The sequence below is a fragment of the Felis catus genome, chromosome E2 (genome assembly GCF_018350175.1).
Source record: "Felis catus isolate Fca126 chromosome E2, F.catus_Fca126_mat1.0, whole genome shotgun sequence".
NCBI lineage: Eukaryota > Metazoa > Chordata > Mammalia > Carnivora > Felidae > Felis > Felis catus.
In genome coordinates, this window is record NC_058382.1 from 16533660 (window position 1) to 16557728 (window position 24069).

The window sequence follows — 24069 nt, forward strand, 5'->3', positions numbered from 1 at the left end:
CCTGTATTCAAATGATTCAGGGGGAAAAAAGTGTGTGCGTGTGTGTGTGTGTGTTGTGTGTTTAGAAAGACAAAGCAAATGTGGCAAAATGATAACAATTGGTGATTTTAGGTGATGACTACATAGGGTACACTAAAATATTCTTCCTTTTAAAAAATATTTTTTTAGGGGCGCCTGGGTGGCACAGTCGGTTAAGCGTCCGACTTCAGCCAGGTCACCATCTCGCGGTCCGTGAGTTCGAGCCCCGCGTCGGGCTCTGGGCTGATGGCTCAGAGCCTGGATCCTGTTTCCGATTCTGTGTCTCCCTCTCTCTCTGCCCCTCCCCCATTCATGCTCTGTCTCTCTCTGTCCCAAAAATAAATAAACGTTGAAAAAAAAATTTTTTTTTAATATTTTTTTAATGTTTATTTTTGAGAGACAGAGAGAAAAAGAGCGAGCAGGGGAGGGGCAGAGAGAGAGGAAGACAGAATCTGAAGCAGGCTCCAGACTCTGCGCTATCAGCACAGAGCCTGACAAGGGGCTGGAACTCCTGATAGTGAGATCATGACCTGAGCCGAAGTTGGATGCTTAACTGACTGAGCCACCCAGGCGCCCCTGAAATATTCTTTCAAGTTTGCTGTATATTAGAAATTTTTCAAAGAAAACAGAAATTACAGATTGTTTTAGAAAATAGCATTTAAGAAATTTTCCAGACCTGAAGGACATGAATCTCCACATTTAATGGACTTACTTGATACCTAGCATAAAAAATAAAAATGATTCACACTAAGATATGTTTTACATTAGGTTTCAGGACACTAGGAACAAAGAAAAGAACTTAAAAGGCTCCAAAGAGTAAAAAGAGGGCATCAATAAAAGAGCAGGAATCAAAATGGCTTTGAAGTTCTCAACAATATTCTATTTAAAAAAAAAAATTTTAACGTTTATTTATTTTTGAGGCAGAGACAGAGCATGAACGGGGGAGGGGCAGAGAGAGAGGGAGACACAGAATCGGAAGCAGGCTCCAGGCTCTGAGCCATCAGCCCAGAGCCCGACGCAAGGCTGGAACTCACGGACCGTGAGACCGCGACCTGAGCTGAAGTCGGACGCGCAACCGACTGAGCCACCCAGGCGCCCCTCAACAATATTCTAAACCAGAAGTCATAACCTTAAAATTCTAAAGAAAAATATTTCAAGTAGAATTGATGTCCTGTGAAAGAACAAATATACTGGTTGAAAAGCCCTTTTCAGATATACTAGAATTCACAAGTTTAACACATTTATCCATTTTTACATGCCACCTACATAAAAAAAACAATTTTGATAATTTCACGTTTTCTTAGAGTAAACCAAGAAACAGGAAGGCATGAAATCCAAGAAATAAAAACTGAACAAAGAAGAGGGGAACAGAATTCAAAAAGTAGGCAAAATGTAGAATAGTGGGCAGAGAAGAACAAAGGATTGTAGGAGGCTGTCTAAACACAGGAAATGCCAAATTTCCCAAAAATTTATTTTCTAAAAGACTGAGTATGAATTAGTGATAGTTAAATGGACAACCACATACAACAAAACAGGCAACATTACATAGCAAATAAAGTTGTACAGCAAAGTAAACATGACTCATACCTCAGTTATGAATAAATTCATGATAAAGAGTAATGAGCTTTAGAATGAGAGAAGATATTTATTTACATTTATTTACTTTTGAGAGACAGAGAGACAGAGCACAAGCGGGGGAGGGGCAGAGAGAGAATGAGACACAGAATCTGAAGCAGGTTCCAGGCTTTGAGCTGTCAGCACAGAGCTCAACATGGGGCTTGAACTCACAAACCATGAGATCATGACCTGAGCCAAAGTCAGACACTTAACCAACTAAGCCACCCAGGTGCCCCGAGAGAAGATATTTATAAAATATTTTTTTACCAAAAACCTAGTATCCAGAATATAAAGATCTTTTTCAAATCATTAATTAAGTTAAGCTAAAAGATCCAAGAGAAAAGGAACCACTAATAAATAAGAAGATATCTGTTATCTAATAAAGAATTAGTCTTGTATTTGTCCCACGTTTCTAGATCATAGTTTCTAAAACTCTTGGAATTTCCTAAGTGATATAAGTGTCTTTCATATTGGATCACACTTGAGTTTATGCTAATGAGGTAACTCATGTTGTGCCTGTATAGGTAGCTTCAGCATTGGAGGCGGTCATCAGAAAGACTGAGCCAGCCCAACCTCTGGGAGAGCAGAGTGAAGCTAGAGACAGAGATCAATTATGCAGGCAGTAATTAAGCATTCATGTCACAGTGGAACCCCAATAAAAAGCCTGGACACTGAAGCTCAATATAACTTTCTGGCAGATAAACACATTGATGAACCAGAAAGGTAATGTACCCTAATTCCACAAGGAAATTCTACAGAAACCATAGTTGGGTTCCTTCCAGATTTTGCTTATGTATCTCTTCATTTGGCTATTCCTGATTTGTATCCTTATGATTTATAATAAAACTTTAATTCTGAGAATAGTGCTTTTCTGAATTCCAAGAGTCATTCTAGTAAATTATTAAACCTGGCAGCGAGGGTGGTCACGGGAACCCCTTCTCCATAACAAGATTTGTAGCCAGTTGGTCTAAAGTAGGGAGAGGTAAACATTTAGCTAAAACCTATGGAGTCTGACACCAACTCAGGGTGGTTAGTGACAATTCAACTGCAGTTCACCAGTTGGGGTTAAAAACAGAATAACATCCCATGTGCACAGACTGGAAAACATAGGAGTGTTAAAAGATAGCAAAACTCCTCAAAGCAATCTGCAGATTCAATGCAACCTCTATCAAAATTTCAATGGCCTTTCTGGAGAAATGAACAGCCAATCTTCAAATTCATATGGAATGGGCCCGGAATAGCCAAACAAAATTGCAAAAGAAAAACAGAGTATGAAGATCTACCTCCCAGTTTCAAAACTTACAAACAAAAAGCTACAGTAACCAAAACACTGCACACTGACACAAGGATAGATCTATGGACCAATTGGATAGAACTGAGAATCCAGAAATAAACCTAAACTTCTATGACCAATTGCCTTTCAACAAGGATGACGAGTCCATTCAATGGGGAAAAGAAAAATATCTTTAACAAATGGTGCTAGGACAACTGGATAAATATATGCAAAAGAATGAAATCAGATCCTCTATCTCAATTCACATAAAAAATTAACTCATGAAAATGGACCTACTTCTTTACACTACACACAAAAATGAAATCAAAATTAATTAAGGACCTAAATGTGAGAACTGAAACCATAAAAATCCTAGAAGAGAGCACAGGCAGTAATTTCTCTGACATCAGCCATAGCAACATTTTTCATAATGTCTCCTGAGACAAGGAAAATCAAAGCAAAAATAAACTATTGGGACTACATCAAAATAAACAGCTTCTGCACAGCAAAGGAAACAATCAATAGAAATAAAAGACAACCAAAACCTTAGAGGAGAAAGCAGGAAAAGACCTCTCTGACCTCAGCCGTAGCAATCTCTTACTCGACACATCCCCAAAGGCAAGGGAATTAAAAGCAAAAGTGAATTACTGGGACCTTATGAAGATAAAAAGCTTCTGCACAGCAAAGGAAACAACCAACAAAACTAAAAGGCAACCAACAGAATGGGAAAAGATATTTGCAAATGACATATCGGACAAAGGGCTAGTATCCAAAATCTATAAAGAGCTCACCATACTCCACACCCGAAGAACAAATAACCCAGTGAAGAAATGGGCAGAAAACATGAATAGACACTTCTCTAAAGAAGACATCCGGATGGCCAACAGGCACATGAAAAGATGTTCAGCGTTGCTCCTTATCAGGGAAATACAAATCAAAACCACACTCAGACATCACCTCACGCCAGTCAGAGTGGCCAAAATGAACAAATCAGGAGACTATAGATGCTGGAGAGGATGTGGAGAAACAGGAACCCTCTTGCACTGTTGGTGGGAATGCAAATTGGTGCAGCCACTCTGGAAAGTAGTGTGGAGGTTCCTCAGAAAATTAAAAATAGACCTACCCTATGACCCAGCAATAGCACTGCTAGGAATTTATCCAAGGGATACAGGAGTACTGATGCATAGGGGCACTTGTACCCCAATGTTTATAGCAGTTCACTCTCAACAATAGCCAAATTATGGAAAGAGCCTAAATGTCCATCAACTGATGAATGGATAAAGAAATTGTGGTTTATATACACAATGGAATACTACGTGGCAATGAGAAAAAATGAAATATGGCCTTTTGTAGCAACGTGGATGGAACTGGAGAGTGTGATGCTAAGTGAAATAAGCCATATAGAGAAAGACAGATACCAGATGGTTTCACTCTTATGTGAATCCTGAGAAACTTAACAGAAACCCATGGGGGAGGGGAAGGAAAAATAAACAAAAAGAGGTTAGAGTGGGAGAGAGCCAAAGCATAAGAGACTCTTAAAAACTGAGAACAAACTGAGGGTTGATGGGGGGTGGGAGGGAGGGGAGGGTGGGTGATGGGTATTGAGGAGGGCACCTTTTGGGATGAGCACTGGGTGTGGTATGGAAACCAATTTGATAATAAATTTCATATATTAAAAAAAAACAAAAAATAAATAAATAAAAGACAACCTACTGAATGGGAGAAGATATTTTCAAATGACATATCCAATAAAGGACTAGTACCCAAAATATATAAAGAACTTTTATAACTCAACACCCAAAAGACAAATAACCCAATTTAAAAAACGGGCAGAACCCATGAAGAGACATTTCTCCAAAGAAGACTTACAGATGGCCAACAGATGCTCAACATCACTCATCAGCAGGGAAAAGTAAAAAAAAAAAAAAAAAAAAAAAAAAAAAAAAAAAAAAGTAAAAACCACAACAAGATATCACTCCACACTTGTCAGAATGGCTAAAATCAACAACAAAGAAACAAAAAGTGTTCACGAGGATGTGGAGAAAAAGGAACCCTTGTGCACTGTTTGTAGGAAAACAAATTGGTGCAGACACTGTGAAAAACAGTATGGAGACTCCCCCAAAATTAAAAATACAATGATCCAGTAATTCTGCTAGTGGGTATTTACCCAAAGAATATGAAAACACTAATATGAAAAGATATATGCACCCCTATGTTTAATGCAGCATTATTTATAATAGCCAAATTATGAAAGCAAGTCAAATGTCCACCAATAGGTGAATGTACAAAGAAAATGTGGTGGGATATCTGAGTGGCTCAATCGGTTAAGTGTCCAACTCTTGATTTTGGCTCAGGTCATGATCTCATGGTTCATGAGTTTGAGGCCCAAGTTGGGCTCTGTGCAGACCATGCAGAGCCTGCTTGGGATTCTCTCTCTCTCTGCCCCTCCTCTACTCACGCTCTTTCTCTCTCCCAGAAATAAGTAAATAAACTTATAAAAAGTTTATTTATATGTATATATACATATATTTATATGTATTTTATATGTATATATACATATTTATATTTAGTTAGTTTATTTATATGTATATGTGTACTTATGTGGTACATATATATACAATGGAATATTACTCAGCTATAAAAAATCTTGCCATTTGCAACAACATGGATGGATATAGAGGATGTAACACTAAGTGAGTTAGTCAAAGATAAATACCATATGATTTCACTCAAGTGTAATTTAAGAAGCAACACAAAGAAAGAAAAAAGAGACAAACAAAAAACCAGACTCTTTTTTAAAAATTATTTTTAAGAGAGAGAGAACACAAGCAGGGGAGGGGAAGAAAGAGAGAGAGGGAGACCAGAATCTGAAGCAGGCTCCAGGCTATGAGTTGTCAGCACAGAGCCCACTGTGGGGCTCAAACTCACAGACCATGAGATAATAACCTGCACCAAAATCGGATGCTTAACTGACTGAGCCATCCAGGTGCCCTTGGGTTATTATTTTTAAGATATATTTTTTGGTCAAATATTGTGGAGTGCTTCTGTGAGGGTGGTTTCAAATGAGTTCAACATTTAAATAAGTAAACTGACTTGTGAGTAAATGACTGAATATAGCAGACTGCCCTTCTTAATGTGTGTGTGGGCCTCATATAATCAATTGAAGGCCCGAATAAAACAAAAGTCTGAGTGAATAAAGGGAATTTCTCCTGCGTGACTGCTTTCTAGTTGGGCCATACGTTTTCTTCCTGCATTTAGAATCAAACTGAAACATTAGCTCTTCCCAGATCTCAAGTTTGCTGGCCTTTGGACTGGAACGACACCATCAGCTCATCTGGTTCTCTAGCTTGTGGACTGTAGATCTTGGGGCTTACCGTTCTCCATTACTGCATTAAAATGATTCCTTATTATAGCTTTATGAATTTCCTATTGGTTCTGATTCCCCAGAGATTCTAATCTTCCTCCCCTTCATCTATCTATCTATCTATCTATCTATCTATCTATCTATCCATCTATCTATAAATACATGTGTGTGTGTGTGTGTGTGTGTGTGTGTGTTAAGTAAGAATCATTGTACATGTACAGCACTATCTAGAGAGACTAACCTTTTTTGGCTTTTCTTAGTACAACTGAAAAGAAGAGTTTGAGAACATTCAAGAAAATTCTTTTCCCTAAGTGAGAATAAACTTCCACTTTTTCCATGATATCATTGGCTAATTTTATGTTTTTATATCTTCCCTGTAGACTTAACTCCAAACTATTTTGGTTAAGAACATTAGCTCTGAAGTCTGACAAATCCAGCTTTCAATCCAGGTCCTAAAATCCAATTCCTAACACTTACGTCCTTGGGTAAATTATTTACCCCACTAAAACTCTATTTTCTCATCTTAGAATATTGGCAAGAAATTATCAGTTTCTAAGGTATTATATACAGACCCTTATACATAATAAAGCTCAAGAAATGGTATTTTAATTTTTCAATCATCCTTATCTTATGCTATGTGGTTATTTTGTGTAAGTCCACAAAATCATAATAAAGAGTGTTCTGTTAGACAGTCTATTCAGTGTATTGTCAGATCACCTATTACTTTTTTGCTTTTGATTCTCTATTATAATTGTATTGGAATTTCATTTTAAATTTTATTGTTTTTAAGATACAACTTTAAAAAAAGATTTAATATATACATAAGTGGCAATATATGACAAGCATACCAATGTACTGAGGAAGGGAGTGCTACATTCTTGTTTTATGTTCAAAATCTACATATGATTTGAGGGGTGCCCAGGTGGCTCAGTTGGTTAAGTGTCTGACTCTTGGTTTCGGCTCAGGTCATGAGCTTATGGTTCGCAAGATCAAGCCCTGCTGTCAATGCAGAGCCTGCTTGGGATTCTCTCTCTCCCTCTCTCTGTCCCTCCCTCACTGGTTCTCCCTCTCTCTCTCTCTCAAAATAAATAAACATTTAAAATCTACACATGATTTGAGAAATAGGCACACAAAGTCATCTGTAGGTAAGTCATCTTTCTTGGATGTCTCTAAACTCCTCTTTTCAACAGCACCAACAAGAGCTAAAAGAGGTTAATCTCTATAAATAGTGCTGTATCCCTAGAGTTAAAAATACATTGCCTGAAGTTGTAATGGGTCATCACTGTTGGCTTCTGTCCCAGAGACCTAGATCTATATAACTCTTTTTAAGTTTATTTACTTATTTAAGTAATCTCTACAGTCAACATGGGGCTTGAACTCACAACCCCAAGATCAAGAGTCATCTGCTGGCCAGCTGAGCCAGCCAGGCACTCCTAGATCTATATAATTCTTAGAAAGAGTTATACCAATGATGTTCATTTCTTCCGACTGTAAGGCTCTTAAATGTCTTATCCTTCCCCCAAATCCCATCTGATCATACAAGAATCAGTGAACAGAGATTGATCTAACTTTAAATTAGCATCATATCATGATGTACTTAATCTTATTTTTTTTAGCTTTGTTTTTCTTTGATCTTTCCTTTTCAGAGAAAAGCACAACCAACATAACCCAGTCTATTTCTACAACATATACTAAAGAGTCATCCTTTATTTGAAAAGAAAAAAAAGGGCAAGGTGAGTATTTAGAAAATTGTTAGAGCTTACTCTACTTTCCTTTGTATTTTCGCAAGACAAAGTCATGTTATATATAAAGGACACCCTTCATGGACATATTTCATGGTTTCCTGGACATAGCACTGTGTCACTGAAGGTGCTAACGGGCAATATAGTGTTCCATACATCAATTTGCCTTCTCATCTCTTGGGAGACCCGGGGAGGGGATACACTTTACTAAATTCAAACCTAGAATATATTTTATACATGCCTGAATGTACAAAACTTTAAATTTTAAAAAAGAAACTGTACTTTCTCCAATTTGTCTGATAAAACTAATATAGCCATGATGCCAAATAAGAAAATGCCTATACGTAAAAGAATAATTTCAGGCTGATCTAACTTATGAACATATTTACAAAAATTGAAAACAAAATTCTAGCAAACCAGATACAACAAAAAGTTTATTTTAGTTTATTTTAGTCAAAGAAGATAAGATTCCTCCAATATTAGAAAATATGTTAATATAGGGACACCTGGGTGGCTCAGTCAGTTGAGTGCCCGACTCAGGTCATGATCTCACAGTTCATGAGATTAAGCCCTGAGTCCTGCTCTGCACAGACAGTGCAGAGCATGCTTAGGATTCTTTCTCTCCCTCTCTCTCTGTCCCTCCCCACTCACTAGCACTTGCTCTCAAAAAAATTAACATAAAAAAAGAAAATATATTGGGGTGCCTGGGTGGCTCAGTAGGTTAAGCATCTGACTTTGGCTCAGGTCATGATCTCATGGTTCCTGAGTTCGAGACCCACATCAGGCTCTATGCTGACAGCCCAGAGCCTGAAGCCTTCAGAGTCTGTGTCTCCCTCTCAGTCTCTGCCACTCCCCTGCTCACACTCTGTCTCTCTCTCTCTCTCTCAAAAATAAACATTAGAGAAGACTTAAAAAATAAAATATGTTAATATAATTAACTACATTAACATATTAAAAAGAAAAGGCACAATTTAATAGGCAGAAAATAATTCAATGAAATTCAACATCCAATTATTAAAAAGAAAAAAAACTTAAAAGGCTGTGAGTAGAAGGAAATTTCCTTATACAGATGAATGGTACCTATAAAATATAGGAAAGAATATGCCAAATGATGAAATAGTAAGTACAAGTCCTTAAAATTTGTAGCAAGTAAAATATATAAAGCATTGGAAAACAAGAAATGAAACTGACGTTTGCAGATCTTATGACTGCCTATAAGGAAACAATGCAAAAGATTCTCTAACAGACGTTATATTTAGAAAGAGATTTTGCAGAAGTCTCAGAAATAAACCAGAAAACAAAAGCCAACTTCATCTCTACAAACCAGCAACAAAATTAGAAAAATACAGTTTATTTAGGGCATCTGACCGGTTCAGTCAGCAGGGCGTGTGACTCTTGATCTTAGAGTCATAAATTGAAGCCCCATGTTGGGTGTAGAGAAGAAAAAAAGAAAGAAAGAAAGAAAGAAAGAAAGAAAGAAAGAAAGAAAGAAAGAAAGAAAGAAAGAAAGAAAGAAAGAAAGAAAGGGAGAGAGAGAGAGAGAGAGAGAGAGGGAGGGAGGGAGGGAGGGAGGGAGGGAGGGAGGAAGGAAGAAAGAAAAAAATACATTTTATTTATAAATAGCATCACACAAAATACTGAGAAATGTATAATATACGGACAGAATTATAAAAGTGGACTGAGATATTAAACAATACCTAAATATACACAATGTCATTTCTTATTAAAAGGAAGCATCAATTTTATAAAGCCACCAATTCTCCTAAGTAATCTATGTATTTAATGCAATTGTAACCAAAATCACAAGTTTTTCATAGACCTTTACAAGATGATTTTCTAACCTATATACAGAAGACTAAGGGGCATTCCTTAAAAATAAGTTGGAAGGACTTGCTCTATCAGATATCAAGATTTACTATCATACAATACTGACTGTAGCATTGGCACAGAGAATAAAATAGAGAACTATGTCACAGAAGACTGAGCCAAGAATACACTCATACACAGAAACTTATGAACCTGGCACGACAACAGTGAACAAAAGATGGATTCTCCAAAAAAAGCTGTTTAAAAAAATCAGATATCCATATACAAAGGGATAATATCTCTATCTCACACCATACATAAGTTAAAATTAACTTTAAATTTTTTTAATGTTTATTTATTCTTGAGACAGAGCATGAGTGGGGGAGAGGCAGACACAGAATCCTTAGCAGGCTCCAGGCTCTGACCTGTCAGCACAGAGCCCAATGCGGGGCTCAAACCCACAAACTGTGAGATAATGACCTAACCTGAAGTCGAACGCTTAACTGACTGAGCCACCCAGGTGCCCCTAACTTTAAAACTCTTTAAAGACTATATGCTAGTTATCAACTTACTGCCTCTCAGATCCCCAATTCATCCTTTACTGCCTACTTTGTAAATGCAGACAGATCAGGTCTATTTGAATATTTTCCTTTGTCAGCACAATGTTAAGCTTTGTCAGTAAAAGATGTTTGTTTCTAATTTTTATTTTTGAGAGAGACAGACAGAGTGTGAGGAGAGGCAGAGAGAGAGGAGAGGCAGAGACAGAGGGAGACACAGAATCCTTAGTGGGCTCCAGGCTCTGAGCTGTCAGCACAGAGCCCAATGCGGGGCTCGAACCCACAAACCGTAAGATCATGACCTAAGCCAAAGTCAGATATTTAACTGACTGTGCCACCCAGGCGCCCCAAAGAAAAAGATGTTAGAAAGACACTGCAGGTAGACTATTCCCTCTAGATTCTGGTGTGCTTGCCTGTCAGGCTTGTCCAGTGCCCTCATGCAGCACATGAAGCTGCCCACGTGCCCAGCTCCTGCAAGTTGGATGGCTTTACCTGGTTCCCTCAGTGTAAGCAACTCCTCTAGCTCCCAGCTCTTAAAGCACAAGGTGGCCAATAACATCCATTAGCCAGCAGTTTTCTTTGGCAGTTTTGTAGCACACGCTCCTGGTAAGACTCCACACCCTACCCTAGAGGGCAGATTCCCAGCAAATTCCAGAGGAGGTACTTCCAACAAGTGCTGCTAGTGCAGCATCAAAGCAGGGATAGGACCTTAGAGAGGCAAACGAGGTATCTAGAACACAAAATTTAAGCAAACACTCACTCAGGTGCCAACCCTGCACTTCTATGACCCTGAGAACGAGTACCCCCTTACGAATGAGGCAACTAGGGTGCCAAATTTGAGGCACTCCTACTCAGGGTCATGAAAGTGTAGAGCTGATACCTGAGAGTGACTGCTTCCTTAACTTTTGTACCCTGATACCTTAGTGGCCTCACCTTAGTCCCAACCCTATACCACTGTGACTACTCTGTCATTTAGTGAACCACGACTGTGCCCTCTCCAACAAGGTCTGGATTTCAGCCCTGGGCTTCCTTGGGAACTCCATTTCAACCATTAAAGTGATGGCAGCTTTTTATATATGCTATTCATATGGTCTTTAGTGTTCTCTTTACAGATTACTAGACAATCCTATGTTACTCCAGTCTCATTAGTTAATAATTCTTCATATTGAACTTCCCCAGTTCAAATTATTATGTGTTTCCTGTCTCTTGATGGGATCCTGACAGCAACAGAATTGGTACCTAAAGTGGTCCCAGGAGACAGGCCTGTAAAGATGGGATTTGGGGATTAGTTAGGTCATGCCTTTCAGCCATTCCTTACATCTTTGTTGCACTGAACTATTCTATCCTTTTCCAAATGTTTACTAATCCTTTGGGCTTGACTACAGATAAAGCTCCTTGTGGATAGCATTTGGGATGCTAAAAATCCATGGCATGCAGTGGGATCACAATTAATCAAGCTGTGGTTGATCGTGATAAAATGCCGACTAAAGCATATATCTTGGGAGCCATATATCTTGACCTTTATTGTAGTAATGATGACTTATAAGGGCTGTGGTGTGAAATGTGAATTCATGTGAGTTCATTCCAGTGCTTACAAAGAGAAATTGACAAGATTGGGTCTGTTGACTCTGAGTTCAAGTCACAGTCTTGAGAACCAGAGCACGTCCATGCAAATCCAAAGAGTCTCCATTTCCTGAAGTCACAGGGCTGATATTGCTGAAAATCAAACATAAAATTGTGCAGGCTGCTGACTTATGATAATAGTTGAATTCAGTCTTGCCATATTTTTCATGTAAAAGTTAGAGGACTAATTGGTAAAAAATTTGATCCTTAGGGGCTCCTGGGTGGCTCAGCCAGTTAAGCGTCCAACCTCGGCTCAGGTCATGATCTCACTGTCCACAGTCTGTGGGTTCGAGCCCCACATCAGGCTCTGTGCTGACAGCTCAGAGCCTGGAGCCTCCTTCGGATTCTGTGTCTCCCTCTATCTGCCTCTCCCCTGCTCGTGCTCTCTCTCTCTCTCTCTCAAAAATAAATAAACATTAAAAAAAATTGTTGCTTAAATATGGAATGGGGACATCTAGTTGGGACCCAGATGAAACTGACAATCTTGAGCCCCCCCACCAAGTCTTTTGGGGACTCTCTTAACAGTGGAAGTAACTTGCAATCCAGTGTCTGGGAAAGTAGCTTTCCTCTGATTGAAAATCCTATGATAGCATCACCTGGAGCAGTAACTTAAAAGGTCATGCTCATTCTCCTCAAGATACAACAGAACCACTCTGTTGCCATTAGACAAGGGTCCAACCTCAACATGTTCCAGGGAGACAGATTTATGCTATGGGCCAGGAGGAAATAACATACTATTAGTTTGCTAGGGCTTCCATACCAAAATACCACAGACTGGGTGGTATAAACAACAGAAATTTATTTGCTCACAATTCTGAAGATTAGAAATCCAAGCACAAGGTGTTGGAGAGTTTGGCTTCTTTTGAAGCCTCTCTCCCTGGTGTGCAAATAACCACCTTCTCACTGTCCTCACATGGTCTTTCCTCTGTACATGAGCATCCCCCGTGTCTCCTTTTGTGTCTAAATTTCCCCTCATAAAAGGGTATCAGTCAGGTTGGTTTAGAGTCCCCCCTAACAGCCTCATTTTAACTTAATTATCTCTCTAAAAGACCTATCTCCAAATACAGTCACATTATAAGATACTGGGAGTTAGTGCTTCTACATATGAATTTTGGAGGGACACAATTCAGTGCATAATATTCACTAAAACAAGCGTTCTGGGAGCAGAGTGACATGTTCCAGCTGTACCTTTTTGTATAGTTTTAACTTTTGGAACCATGTTAATGCTTTACCAATTCCTATAATCAAATCAGTCAGAATGAACCGATAATTTTTGAAAAGTCAAACACATACAAACAGGAACAAATAAATCTAAATGTATTTCAAATGAATAATACAACCGCATTGAAGGAGGGAACAAAAAAATGAACCCAAGTAAATTTGAACACAGTATTTTAACTATTATCCTTACTCTAAACAAAGAGAACTATAAACAAATACTGAACTACACTTAGTATTTGATATTTGTTATTGTATAGGTTAGCAGTTCCAAAACTATTTTTGTATATTCTAGAATTGAACAAATTAGTAAATATAATGAGCATGTGAGAGTCAGGTTTTTAATTATCGGAGAAGGAAGATACAAATGTGGAACAGGATAAAACTAGAATGAATACTATAGTCCTAGCAACCAGATCTTGGTTTCTAAACATTCTTTACTGCAAGGAACCAGGCTCTTTAGAGAAATGGTTCAATTCTGGCTGGAGCTAAGAGAGTATCTGGGTACGAGCCTATTGCAACTTGTGCCAGAAAGTAAGGAAAGTCTCAAAGAATCATATAGAAAGTTAAAAGGATGCAGAAGTCACCCTGAATAGGCTACTGGTGGCCAAACCCAGAACAATTAGAGTATCAGACTAAATAGTAAAAGATTATACCTCATTGAGCAAAATAAAAATCTATGAATTTATACTGACATAACAAATGAATAAGTAATTAGTGAAGAAGGGACCACTCTTCTTTATGATAAAATGCCAATTAATTAATATAGACAAAATGATGGAAGTAAAACAACCAAAAACCAAAACAAAACAAATAAAACAAAAAAAATCTTGAAAGCATCATAGTAATAATGGATCCAGAAAGTAATACCAATGGATGCTAGAAGTAGTATGTGAAAGTTTGTGGAAAATCATTTACACTTTCAACATATCTCCCATATGCAACATAACATTACAGAGACAACTATTACCTTTATAGTGAAAAAACACAGTAGATACTACCTTAACCAATTATCAAAGTCAACATCTCCAAATACGGGACAAGTCAACATGAGGTATCCCGATAGGATGCACTGAGAAGGATACAATCACTTTTGTTGTATTCCTGCCATAAATTTTATAACCTGAATATAAGTATTAGGAACCATAAGACAAACCCTAACTGAGGGACATTTTACAAAATAACTTGCCTACCCTCTTCAAAAATGTCAAGGTCATGAAACACAGAGAAAGAGAACTCTTCCAGGTAAAGAAGACTAAAAAAAGACATGATATTAAATTCAATAATTCAATGTGTGATCCTAGACTGTATCCTGGACAGTGCCTGGGGATGGAGGATGAGGGTAGGGTGAGTTGCTACAAAGAAATTAGGACTAGTGAAAAATCTTGAATATAGACTGTTAAATAACTGTATTGCATAATTGCTAAAATTTCTTACTTTAATAAGTGTACTGTGGTTATATAAGAGAATGCTCTTGTTCTGAGGAAATAACACACTGACGTGTTTAAGAGTAAACAAGCAAACATCCACAACTTATTCTTAAATAGTTCAGGTAAAATGTGTGTATTGTGTAAGTGTGTGTGCACATGTATATATAGAGAGAACAACTGCAAGCACATATAGGAATGATAATGTAGATAGGGCAAAATAAAACTATTGGTGAGTCTGAGTAAAGAGTACACAAGACTACTTTGTATTATTCTTGTAACTTTTCTACAAGTTTGAAATTTAATCAAAATGGAAAAGTTACCCAAAACAAGACATATTATCAATAATTCTCACGTTAAATATGAAACTAAATAGAAATACAAGATACTAGAAATGAAGTAAAAAGGAGAGCAATATATATATAAAAAAAAACCTGGACATGGGAAAATTACAAACATAAAAATTAGTAACACTGAACGTTAAAAAATAAAATAAAACTGATCAGAATTCAATATTCTAACAAAAGAATCTCAAAAAACAGCAGGAAAGGATTAATGAAGATAAAAACAGACTACAAAAAATTTAATAAAGTATGTAAGATTCACAAAACTCAAGGCTTGCTTTTGAAAAACATGAAGACTGATGATTAAGCATGTGTGTATACTATATGCTTTAGGTTTTCTCCCAAAACACTGCTAAAATGACCAATGACAGTTTCATATTAATTGCTGGCAAGAGCACAGGTATGGCAGGCATTGTTGACTGCCTCCTTCAAAATCATCCCTCCTCTACTTCCTTGCTACAAGACTGGTTTTGTTTTAATTTTTGATAGCTACAGTACCCAGCAGCTCCAGAAAATGAATCATGATTTGCCTAAGTCAGTGATTAACTCTCACTGCAATCAGAATCAATTGGGTAGCTTTTTAAAAATGTTTATTTATTTTTGAGAGAGAGAGAGAGAGAGAGAGAGAGAGAGCGCGCACACAAGCTGGGGAGGGGGCAGAGAGAGAGAGAGGGAGACACAGAATCCAAAGCAGGCTCCAGGCTCTGAGCTGTCAGCACAGAGCCGGACACAGGGCTCAAACTCACAAACTGTGAGATCATGACCTGGGCTGAAGGCAGATGCTTAACCAATTAAGCCACCCAGGCGCCCCAATTGGGTAGCTTTTAAAAAATTCTAGAGCTTGAACCCCACTGCAGACAAATTGCATCTCAGTGTTTTTGTTGTCACCTTGTATGAGCTTTTAAGTCATTAGTTCTCAACTGTGGAGAGCATTCTAGAATCATCAGTGCTTTTTTTAAAATGATGATGCCTAGGCCATATCCCAGATGAATTAAAATCAGAATTGCTGTGGGTGGGACCCAGACATCAATAACCAAGGTTAAGAATAACTAGATTAAATTAAAAGAAATCATTAATCCTCTGTCCCTATTTGTTGCAAGTGCTTTTTTGCACCTTATGTAGCCATAAGTAAACTAACTAGAAGTGGAGAAACAGGTTCTGTCAGAGACAGCTAGGAGTACTGTGAAGTGAACAAGCTATTGTGAAGTTTAACTTGGAAATATTTACTGAAGTTTAAAATATGTGTACTCTATTGTCCCCATAATTTTACTCTTAGTATATACCTTAGAGAATGCCTGTACATAAATATTCACTGGAATAGTGCTTGCCACAGTGATAACTATATAAAATCTAAATGTTTAAAAACCAAAGAATGATTAAACATACCACAGTACTACAAAATATGGCTTTACATGAAGCAATTAAAGTGAGATAGTTCTATACTTATGTGAACAATTCTCCACACAGAATAATAAAGCAAATTTCAAAATAGTAACAATAATTACCAAACAACTCACACTAAGTGGAAGTTCTAAGTGAATGTGCTAAGAATCCTGTTCTAAGGATTTTACATGAACCAACTTAAACCTTGGACCAATTCTATAATGCAGTTACTTTCCACATTTTGCAGGATATACTTATAATTCTTTTCATATAGATAAACTTTTAAGTGACAAAACATTACCACATACATGTGTCCATATATTTAAATGTATAGGATAAAGGTAAAAAGGATAAATAATTTTTAACAGTAGCTACCTTTGGGAACTTTGGATATACAACTGGGATTGGAGACTGTGGTCACATGGAACTTGAGCTCTTCCATAACATATAAATTATTTGTATAAAAAGATATATTCATTGACTACATATATAATTATTACTTAACTAAAAATAAAAGTTAAGAATTTTAGCCATTCAGGCTAAGAGGATACTTGTTTACAAAGGCAACAGTTTATAAGCAAACCACATTCAACAAAAGAGGCTTGATAAAATGGTAACACTACCAGACCATTACAACTCACGACAAAGATAAATGTGTAAAAACACGACAGCTATTCATAAGGTACTTAGGCATGATAAACATGGGTTAAAGGTCAGTGACCATAGTATGATCACATTAAAAAAAGAATTCTAAGTATTTGCTCTAACAATGTGACAGCAATCGTTAATTGGTAGGACTACAGATGACCTTTGTTTTTTTTATTTCTGCTTCTCTGCATTTTCTAAATTTGTTGTAATAATTATTTTGTAATGAAAGGAACAGAGAATACAGCTATCTTCAGAAAAAAGTGACATATTTGATCGGTATTCAAAGATTTGTAAAAGGAAATGATCTAAACATGGCATAGGTACAAGTACAGTTTTTTAAATTTTAAATTAAAAAACTTTCAAATAGAGGATACAGCCTATTTAAATAATATAACACCAAGAAGGTAATGCAAAGTAATGGAAAAGGAAATAAATTATTACTGGATAAAAGACACTGGAACAATACTGAATAAATGAAAAATAATTGAATTCAGATCCTCAATACACAGCAAAACAAACTTAAAATGGATTAAAAGTTATGTATATAAGAGAATTGAAATGCATAATCCTGGCTCTCAATGATTTACAAGGCATTTGGGGAGCAAAATTTGCCTGTAAGATCCTTCAGAGAATAAGGCTGGATACATCATGCTCCCGGATTTTAAAGTACTGTATATGATTGTTTTGATATAGTAATCAAAAAAGTATGGTATTGGCATAAAAACAGACACACAGATCAATGGAACAGAATACAGACCCAGAAATAAACCTATGCACCAGAAACCCAAAAATAAACTATGGTCAAAAAGTTTACAACATAGGATCCAAATATATACAAAAAGGAAAGGACAGTCTCTTTAATAAATGGTGTTGGAAAAACTAGACAGCCACATGGAAAGAGTGAAACTAGATCATTATCTTAACACCATATAAAAATTAATTCAAAATTATTTTACTGGAATGTAAAACCTGAAACCATAAAACTCCTAGAAGAAAACAGAGGCTGTTAGCTCCCTGACATTGGTCTTAGGTATTATTTTTTAGATATAACCCCATAAGCAAAGGCAACAAAAGCAAAAATAAACAAGCGGACGGGCACCTGGGTGGCTCAGGTTAAGGGTCTGACTCTTGATTTCAGCTCAGGTCATAATCTCACAGTTCGTGGGGTCAAACCCCATGTCAGGCTCTGCAATGAGCATGGAGCTTGCTTGGGATTCTCTCTGCCTCTGCCTCTCCCCCATTCGCGCATGAGAGTGCACACATACACACACTCTCTCTCTCTAAATATTTTTTAAAAAGTGGACTATATCAAACAAAAAAAATCTTCTGAATAGTAAAGGAAATAAAAAGGGGAGAATAAAAAGGGGAGAAAATATTTGCAAATCATACATCTGACAAGGGTATATGATAATATCCAAAATATATAAAGAAAGTATAACTCAATAGCAAAGAACCTATTTTATTTTAAAAATGGGAAGAGAATCTGAATAGACATTTCTCCAAAGAAGACATACAGATGGCCAACAGGTACATGAAATGATACTCAACATCACTAACCATCAGGGAAATGCAAATCAAAACTACAGTGAGATATCATCTCACAATTGTTAGCATGGCTATTATCAAAAAGACAAGGAATAACATGTTGAGGAAGATACGGAGAAAAGGGAAGGAACACTTATACACTATTGGTAGGAATGTAAATTGGTGTAGCCACTACAGAAAACAGTAAGGACTCAAAAAATTAAAAACAGAATTCCCATATGAACCAACAATTCCACTTCTGAGTATCCAAAGAAAATGAAAACACTAATTCAGAAAGACATATGAGACCATGTTCACTGCAGCATTGTTTACAATAGCCAAGATAGTTTACAATCTGAGTGACCCATGATGGATGAAGAAAGAGATTTTATATTATTATTCGGTCATAAAAATGAGTGAAATCTTGCCATCTATGACAACATGGATGGACCTCAAGGTCATCATCCTAAGTGAAGTAAGTCAGACAAAATAAATACCATATACTTTCCCTTACATGTGGAATTTATTTTTTTTAATGTTTGTTTATTTTTGAGAGTGTGTGAGTGGGGGAGGGGCAGGGGGGCACGGGCAGAGGATCAGAAGCAGGCTCCATGCTGACAGCTGAGAGCCTGATGTGGGGCTTGAACTCATGAACCAGGAGATTATGACCTGAGTCAAAGGCAGACACTTAACTGACTGACCCACCCAGGCACCCCCTCACTTACATATGGAATCTGAATAAAGGCCAACCTTGTAGACACAGAAAATAGTTGATAGTTGCCAGAGACCAGGGGTGGGGGATGTGAAATGGGAAAAAGGGGCTCAAGAGGTACAAACTTCCAGTTGTAAAAGAAAGAAGTCATGGGCGGTTAATAATATTGTATTGCATATTTAAAAGCTGCTAGTAGCGTAAATCTTAAAACTCTTCATCACAGGAAAAAATTATGTATGCTGATGATATTAACTAGACTTACTATGAGGTCATTTCAAGATACATACAAATACCAATACACTATGTTGTACATCTGAAACTAATATAATGTTACATGTCAATTATACCTCAATTTAAAATAAAAGATCCTTTGGGAACCACCAAAAGGCCTTTAGTTAAGGGCTTTAAACTGTAATTGATATAAAGTTCCCAAGAATGAGAACTAGAGAAAGGGAGCTAACATTTACCGAACTTCTGATGTGTACCAAGTGTTCCACACATATCTGATTTCATTCTCGACACTGAGTGAGAATGAGAGCCTCTCATTTGCAGGTTAAACAGCTCACAGGTGGTGCAGCTGAGATCAGAAGCTACATCTGATACCAGAGCCCATACTTTTTACACCGTGTTATTGAGAGAATAGCATAGGTAAAATAATCTGAGATATGGTGTTTCTTTCTTTTCCTGAAGGAGCCAATATTTAAACTAAACAGTTATTGAGAACAGATGGCAAAGATGCAGAGGCAGAAACTACCTGACAAAGGATAGTGGAGGGTAGTGGGAAGAGGTAAGGGCAGTTATAAAACATAATATGAAGAGAACAGTAAAAGTACCATACAAAACAGAATTGATTGGACCAAAATGTTATTAAAATAAAAATATTAGAGGGGCGCCTGGGTGGCGCAGTCGGTTAAGCGTCCGACTTCAGCCAGGTCACGATCTCGCGGTCAGTGAGTTCGAGCCCCGCGTCGGGCTCTGGGCTGATGGCTCAGAGCCTGGAGCCTGTTTCCGATTCTGTGTCTCCCTCTCTCTCTGCCCCTCCCCCATTCATGCTCTGTCTCTCTCTGTCCCAAAAATAAATAAACGTTGAAAAAAAAATTAAAAAAAATAAATAAATAAAAAATAAAAATATTAGACAGTAAGCATCTATCTGTATCTAAGTCTATACCTACTTTTTTTAAGATTTTATTTTTAAGTAATTTCCACACTCAACGTGGGCTCAAACTCATAGCTCTGAGATCAAGAGTTGCATGCTCCACTGACTGAGCCAGCCAGGCGCCCCCTTCCTAATTTTTATATCCCTACTTCCTTTCTCTCTCTTTTTTTAATGTTTTTATTTATTTTTAAGAGACAGAGAGAGCGCAAGCACGAGTGGGGTTGGGACATAGACAGACAGGGAGACACAGAATCTGAAGCAAGTGGAGCCTTCAGGATCTACAGGATCTGAAGCAGGCTCCAGGCTCTGAGCTGGCAGCACAGAGCCCAACGCCAAGGCTCGAACCGGTAAACCGTGAAATCATGACCTGAGCCGAAGTCAGATGCTTAACCGACTGAGCCACATAGACGACCCAATGTCCCCAGTTTCAAAAATGTATTTGAGGAGACTAAGAATTAAAGAAAAAAAATGTTTTAATAATATACAAAGGTCACAGGTAATAGGTACTCAATATCAAAAACCCAGGCTAAAATTATTACCAGGATTGATCATTATTTGAAGTGCTCAGATTCCTGGCACTCAATGCAAAAAGGAAATACTATAGAATGGATTATATGATTCCTAATTGCCTGGGAATATTTACAGGAGATAAGCAAGACCTTGTTGAGAAACAATAAGAAGACCTAAGTCAATTGAGAGGCTTGTATTATTAGAAGATTCCCCAAATTTCTTTTTTTTTCAAGATTTTAAAAAATGTCTTGGCTGGGGCGCCTGGGTGGCGCAGTCGGTTAAGCGCCCGACTTCAGCCAGGTCACGATCTCGCGGTCCGTGAGTTTGAGCCCCGTGTCAGGCTCTGGGCTGATGGCTCAGAGCCTGGAGCCTGTTTCCGATTCTGTGTCTCCCTCTCTCTCTGCCCCTCCCCCGTTCATGCTCTGTCTCTCTCTGTCCCAAAAATAAATAAACGTTGAAAAAAAAAATTAAAAAAAAAATGTCTTGGGGTGCCTGGGTGCCTCAGTCAGTTAAGCATCCAACTTTGGCTCAAGTCATGATCTCATGGGTTATGGGTTTGAGCCCTGCATTGGGCTCTGTGCTGACAACACAGAGCCTGGAGACAGCTTCAGATTCTGTGTCTCCATCTCTCTCTGCCCCTCCCTTGCTCACTCGCTCTCCCTCAAAAAAAAACATTAAAAAACTTAAAATGTCTTTTATTTATTTTAAGAGAGAGGGAGAGAGAGGGCAGAGAGAGGGGAGAGAGAGAATCTCAAGCAGGCTCCACACTGTCAGTGCAGAGTTGAATGGGGGGTGCAATCTCACAAACCATGAGATCATGACCTGAGCCGAAATCAAGAGTTGGACATTTAACCGACTGAGCCATCCAGTCACCCCAAGATTCCCCAAATTTCTATTTATACAATTATAGATACAATGCAATTCAATCTAAGTCACAAAAGATGCCTGAGTGCAACCAAGCTATTTCAAAAATTTATATGGAAATGCATAAGAACACAAACAGCCAAGACACTCTTGAGGAACAAAAGAGGACTTGCTCTAAATATTATAAAGTTACAGCGAATAAGATAGCATGATATTGCTGCAAGAGAAAAATAGAGCAATGGAACAGAATATAATCTCCCAAAATACATGTAGACATAGGTGGTCACTTGATTTTTTTTTACTAAAATGGTATCGTCAATCAGTGTAGAAAGATGAATTTTTCAATAAATGATACTGGAACAATTGGATACCCACATGGGGAATAAAATGAAATTAAATCACTACCTACAGGAATCAATTCCAGGTAGTGTAAAGACCTACATGTTAAAACCAACGGCTAGAAAGCTTCTGGAAGAGAACATGAGAAAATCTTCATTACCTCTACGTAGCAGAAAATTTCTTAAACAAGAACTAACTACGAAAAAAGATTCTTTACATTTAAATCCAGAACCTCTATATTCATCAAAAGGCACCAGAACCTCTATATTCATCAAAAGGCACCAGAATGAAAAACTAAGCCAGAGCAGAAGAAAATATTTAGTCACAATTATACAGAAGATATATACACATATATATATATCAATTGCTATAATCAGAGAAAAACAACCCAATTAAAATTTGGCAAAATATTTGAACAAGCATTTTACAAAAAAGGACGCCCAGGTGGGCAAGAATTGGTGTTACATTTCATTGATAATAAAGGAACTATCAATTAAATGTGATAACATTAGACAACCGCCAAACTGTCAAAAATTTAAAAGTATGATGATGCCAAGGGCTGGCATGGATGTGGAGCAAAAGGAACCTTTGTGAACTGCTGATACAAGTAAAACACTTGCACAGTATCTTTAGAGAACAGTTTGACACTGTCTAGTAAAACTGAAGATGTACAATTTCTATCCCTTAGCAACTTAACCACAATTTTAGTATATATGCTAAAGAAATGCAAGCACATGTGTACCAAAATATGTGCACAAAATACTAGTGGTCACAATGCTTGTTATGACAAAAAACTGGAAGTCAAATATCCATGAAAAACAGAAAGGATAAATAGTAAATTGTGATGCTATCATACAAGATTATATATATATGTATATATATATATATATATATATATATATATATATATATATATGGCAATGGAAAAAATTAACTGTAATTACAGGAAACATGAATGAAGCTCACATTTTTTTATTAAAAAAAACACAAAAGAATGTCTACTCATACAAAGAGAGAAAATAGACAAACTAAACCTATATGATTTTGGAACGCATACGTAGGTACTAAAATTCAAATGTAAGGCAAAGAAAACATCACAGTGGTTATTACCAGAGGAGCACAGTTATTTGTGATTGTGGAGGGGTACATCAGAGGTTTCTTTAGAGATAGTTGTATTTTATTTCTTAGGTACTCCCTACATGAGTCTTTACAATTATATATTAAACAATACAAATAAGTAGGATATGCTATTTCTGTATATAATTTAAGAGCAAAAAAAATAAGCCAGAGGCATTCAAAAAAAATACACACTTCTAAAAATGTTTCAAATATTAAATCATGTGGGAAAAAACTTAAATTTAATTTTATGTAAAAAATGTAGGCCATAATGGTAAATGCTGAATTAATTCAATTTTTAAAAATCACATTTTATATATGTACATAAAACATAGTGGGGAGAAAATACAAAAAAGTAAGCATTGGTTTTTAACTGGGAATGGACATTTTCTTCAAAAGATGTACTTCTGAAATTGTTTAAAATAATCATATTTTACTTTTACAAGTAGGAGGAAACAGTATTTTTTTTTAAGACAGCACAAAGGAAAATTAAACCATTTGACAACTTAGTAAGAGAAAATCAGGTGTGTGAGGGGTTAGGGGGTGCAGTCACTCACATTTTATCAAAGGGGAAATTCCAGGGATCAAGTCACCTGATGGACAAGAATTTTCAAGAGGAGGAAAGCAAGTCAAGTCCTGACAAAGAAAAGGGGATTCCAGGGAAAAAGGGGAAACAACACAACAAACTACCTTGCAGGAGCCTTGTGGATTTTCAACAGCCATTCTTTCCTCCACTCTGGAAGCGTCTGTGCAAGCAAAGCAGAGCTGGGGAAAAAGAAAGAAGTCAGGAAACACCAGGCTCTTCTGGGAGTCCAGGTCAGCCAACCA

At 37.2% G+C, this 24069-nt stretch overlaps 1 protein-coding gene across 2 annotated transcripts in view; it reads right to left on the minus strand.

Annotated features, from left to right (window-relative positions):
* Positions 1–24069, minus strand: part of LOC102900191 (zinc finger protein 345) — a 138547-nt gene that overhangs the window by 5478 nt on the left and 109000 nt on the right. Inside the window, exon 2 of one of the 2 annotated variants that reach the window (XM_045045444.1) lies at positions 23932–24006. The exons of the other annotated variant lie outside the window; for it this stretch is intronic. The gene's annotated coding sequence lies outside the window, so the exon portion shown is untranslated. The remainder of the gene's footprint in view (positions 1–23931; positions 24007–24069) is intronic. 2 annotated transcript variants of the gene reach the window in all.